Source organism: Limulus polyphemus, unplaced genomic scaffold, assembly GCF_000517525.1.
Source record: "Limulus polyphemus unplaced genomic scaffold, Limulus_polyphemus-2.1.2 Scaffold1598, whole genome shotgun sequence".
Classification (NCBI taxonomy): domain Eukaryota; kingdom Metazoa; phylum Arthropoda; class Merostomata; order Xiphosura; family Limulidae; genus Limulus; species Limulus polyphemus.
Genome location: NW_013667208.1, coordinates 166,365 through 171,203, shown reverse-complemented (window position 1 = coordinate 171,203; position 4,839 = coordinate 166,365). Strand labels below are relative to the sequence as shown.

The following is a 4,839-nucleotide window of genomic DNA, read 5'->3' as shown; positions in this document are numbered from 1 at the left end:
TATACGAAAGACCAGGACAACGCCACTTCACCCACAGTCTGATAGGATGGTAGAAATGTACAATTGGACACTGGGACAGGAATTGGCAAAGTTTTGTAATAGCCGCCAAGATGACTGGGATGTCTTACTCCCTCCACTGTTGATGGCCTGTAAGACAGCAGAGCTTAAAGTCACTGGATACACTCCAGCAAAGCTGATGTTTGGTCGGGAACTTCGGTTGCCAGTCAGTTAATACTAGTGTTTGGTAAAATGTTATGTGAAGTATATCTATGTGTATTAATGGAAAGTGTATACTGAAGATATTCTTAGTATTTAGTCGAGTTAAAACCAATTTATGTTTGTTGTCAGAAACGAAGTTTTGTCCTTATTAACTGTTAGTTAGAGGAGTTGATCTTTAGTAAAAGTTATTGGATTTCAGCATTAGCCTGAGACTATTTCTTTAGTCTATCTGTAAACTTCCTTTAGTTAGCGACTTGTGGTTCCACTCGTCACGACAAATCCTCCAATAAATAAATTTGGTGTAACAAGTAGTTTTAATTGAAACTCCAACAATTAATCCCACCAGGGCGCTTCTCATTACAGCTGGTGAAGTTGGCAGGATTTTTGGAGTAGCTAACGACAGGTTGATTAGAGTAAAGAAAGACAGAAAAAGAAAGAAAGTCAGCCAAAGAACCATAAGTAGTGTAAGTTAGAAATAAGTAGTTATGGCTGATGTAAACACGACTACAGAAGAGGGTGGTGCATGCTTTAGAGTTGATAGAAGAGCTGACACTAACCACAAAGCTGCAGCAGAGCAACCTGCACGAAAGGGGCCATGCGGCACAACACACTTAAAAGTGCCACACCACTATATCACAGTAGTGCAAATGAGGATGTCGAAAGCTTTATCGATGCCTTGGATGAAGCAGTTAGAATATTGGGCTGGATTGATGCCCAGAAAGCTGATATATTATGTCTAAGAACAGCAGGAGAAGCTAAACGTTACATTAGGGCTTATGGTGAGCTGCGTGAAACAACAGACTATCAATATCTAGTGCATAAGCTAATGGAGGAGTATAGGACACGAGCAACTACTAATGCAATCTTAACAGAAATGTGCAACCTATATCAACAATGTGGCGAATCCGTCCGAGTTTTTGGACACAAGCTACAAGAGTTAGGTAATAGATTGTGCAAGGCTTATGCACATCCAAACGAGGATATGCTGCAAGATACTCTAAAATTTGAGTATGAACGAGGGCTATACAGTAATGTAGCTAGAGGATATGTAAATGAAGCAAATACTCCTCAAGCAACTCTACTAGATTTAATTGAAGTAGCTACTCGAGAAGAGCTATGAGAAAAGCAGATTTATAAGCCTAAGCATTCTGCTATAAATACAGTTAACAAGTCTAGCAAGTCTAATTTGTCTAATACACAGAGTAAGCCCGATGGCTTCCAGTGCTTTATCTATGGTAAAGTTGGGCACAAAGCAAGAAACTGCTTTCAAAAGAAGAAAAGAAACAAGCAGATAGTGTGTTATAACTGTGTCATTACAGGCCACATGGCACGAGATTGCCGACACCCATGGTAGGCTGAAAACGGAAAAGGCTGGAGCTTACAGAGGAAAGCTTCCCAATAATAATGGTAGCCCTACCTTCGCTACAGGTTCAAATAACGTAATCCGATTACAAAGCAAAAGTAGAGGTAGTTCCGGCAGTTTGGGATAAGCGGTCGAGTATTCATAGTGTTAATGAAGTATCACCAATAGTTAAAGTAGTGTTACAACAGCAGAAGTCGCGCGATTCTGGGAGCATGCGCTGGAGTTCTAGAAAGATTGAAGAACTTGTCAAACTTCCTAGCATTTGCTAGACATGCGCTCTTATAGTATATAAGACCGGTGAGAAGTGACAACATGGACATATAGATAGATAACTGCGGACAGACAGAGACGGACAATTGAGTCAAGTGCGGCAGTAAAGTGTATGAATCGTTGTGAATTATAGCGTGTGTTTAAATTAAAGTGACTGTGAAAATTAAGTGTATTGCAAAGTTGTATTGAGAGGGAATAAACTAGTTTTATTTAAGAAAGGACTTGTGTCTCTGAAGTTTCATCAGAAATAAATTATAAGGAAAATTAACCAACAAACGTACAGAGATGTAACAGTAGAAATAAAAGGTATAATATGTTAGTTATTAGTTGATACAGGTGCTCGATCGTCGCTACTAAGTTCAGAATTAGTAGACAGAAATTCGACATTATTAGATAATGCATGGAAAGAACTTTTTAGAAGTATTTTAACTTCTATAACAAGACATCCTGTTAAAATGTTAGGTAGATATAATATGCAAATGAAAGTAGGAAACTTGGAGTTAATACACTCATTTCACATCTGTAAGCAGATAGACTTAGACACAGATGGTATTATAGGGCAAGATTTCTTAAGAACTTACGACACTAAATTATCTTTTACCCAAAGTAAGCTACGCATAGAAACAGAGGTCTTAAGTTTTGAAGGACTTGAACCTTCGAACTTATATGCAACAGTTGAGACACATGATACCTTCCCGCTGACTAATAGTCAGACGCCTAACGCTAGCATTAGCGAGGCCAAGGATCAATTGTCAAAATATGAAAGCATTGACTTCTTAATAAAGTATAGCAACACACGACAAAGTCAGAGGAGTAAGAATAAGGTGTGTCCTAAAGAAAGTTCTAAAAGAAAGCCAAAGAATAGGACTGCACAGAAGAACACTAAAGCTGGCAGAAGTCATAAAAATAAGGTGAATGATAGTAAGATAAGGCAGAAGAAGTTAGTGAATAAGCCTTCAAAACAGGAAAATAATAATTCAAACCCTTCAGATGACTCTACACTTATGCCTAACATAAGCAACAGAGCATCCCAAAAGGAGTGTTTGAAAGAAAGAGTTCCTGTAAGGTTAGTTAAACTAACTGAAGTACCTGCGAGAAGTCAATTTATAGTTGAAGCTAAAGTAAATGACTTGAAGTATAATGAACAAGTGCTAGTTGAGCCTATCGAAATAGAAGAAACAGGAGTTTATATAGCTGCTAGTAGTAGTAAAGGGTCTGAAAGAGACACAGTGCCTGTAAAAGTGTTAAATGTGAATGAAGAAAAAGTAATACTACCTAAGAACATAGTAGTAGGTAAGGCTAGTAGTAGAGAACAGTTGGCTGTGATAGGACATCAAAACATTAAGAATGTTAATAAACAGGTACAACAGATAGGACAGACTGGGATTCTGTTTTAGGAAATATAGAACGAAAACTTAAACAAAGTTTGATAACATTGTTAGAAGAGTATAGAGATATATTTGTAGGAGAAAATGACTCTAATGGTTGTACAAGTAAGGTTAAACATAAGATAGTTTTAAATAATAATAAGCCTATAGCACAGAGACCTTATAGAGTGCCCGAAAAACATAGGGTTGAATTAAAAGAATGTGTAAAAGAAATGCTTGAACATGGTGTAATAGAGGACAGTAGTAGTCTGTACGTATCTCCGGTTGTATTAGTTCCTAAAAAGGATGGAACATTAAGGTTCTGTGTGGATTTTCGTAAAGTGAACGGAGTAACAGTTAAAGACGTTTACCCGTTACCTAATATCCAAGAAAACTTAGATAGGTTAGGTAAAAGTAAATACTTTTCATCTATGGATTTACAAAGTGGATATTGGCAGGTAGAGATAGAAGAGGAAGATAAAGCTAAAACTGCTTTTGTATTACCTTCAGGTAAATACCAGTTTAACAGAATGCCTTTTGGCTTATGCAATGCCCCGTCAACATTCTAGAGGTTAATGGATGTTGTATTATCAGGCTTGCTAGGTTTTTGTTACTTAGACGATGTTATAGTGTTCGCTGCAAGGTTTTAAGAACACTTAGAGAGGTTAAGGCATGTATTCGATAGATTAAGAAAAGTAAACTTAAAGCTTAAACCAAGTAAATGTCAGTTTTTGAAAAATGAGGTAGAATACTTTGGTCATATAGAGACCGCAGATGGTGTATAGCCAGATCCTAAAAACTAGAAGTCTGTAGAAACTATCCAGTACCGAAAAAAGTAAAAGATATTCGTGCATTTTTCGGATTTGAATGATTCTATAGAAGATTTATACCACATTTTGCTCTATTGGCAAAAACCTCTAACTGAGTTAACTAAGAAAGAAATAAAATTTCAGTGGACAGATAAAAGACAGGAAGCATTCGAAAAACTGAGAGAAGCTTTATTAAAAGCACCAATCCTAAGCTACTCAGATTTTAGTAAGGAATTTATCTTAAGCACAGATACTTCAGGTTTCGCTATATGTGCAGTTTTATCACAGTTAGATGAAAATGGCAAAGAACACCCTATATTTTATCAGAGTAGACAGTTAGGAAAAGCTGAAGTAAATTACTCAGTTACAGAACAAGAGTGCTTGGCTGCAGTACATGGAATTAAAATCTTTCTTTGCTATTTATGCAACAAAAGTTTACCATTATTACAGATCATGCACCATTAAAATGGTTAATGACGTTAAAAAACACTTCCTCTAGATTAGCTAGATGGTCTTTATTACTAAAGGAATATGACTTTGAAATAATACATAGACTAGGTAAAAAACATTCTAATGTAGATGCTTTAAGCAGAATTAGAGTAGAAAATAATGAAACTGTAGAAAAACAAACAATCAATCAGATAAAAGAAGTACAATCTGAACATGAAAATGGAATAGAAGTAATTTGGGACTGAAATCATGTAATTAGTGAGCAAAAGAAAGATCCAGAAATAAATTACTTATGCAATAAGGTAACACAAAGAGAAGAAACAGAATACATGTTAGATTCCGATATTTTATGTAGAAAAAT

The 4,839-nt window shown here is 36.1% G+C and overlaps 1 long non-coding RNA gene across 1 annotated transcript in view; it reads right to left on the bottom strand.

The window, feature by feature from the left end:
- Positions 1-772: 772 nt before the first annotated feature.
- The window catches only part of LOC111086976, a 23,895-nt gene continuing 19,828 nt past the window's right edge, over positions 773-4,839 (bottom strand). The window contains exon 3 of the long non-coding RNA XR_002611698.1: positions 773-783. This is a non-coding gene — a long non-coding RNA (uncharacterized LOC111086976). The remainder of the gene's footprint in view (positions 784-4,839) is intronic.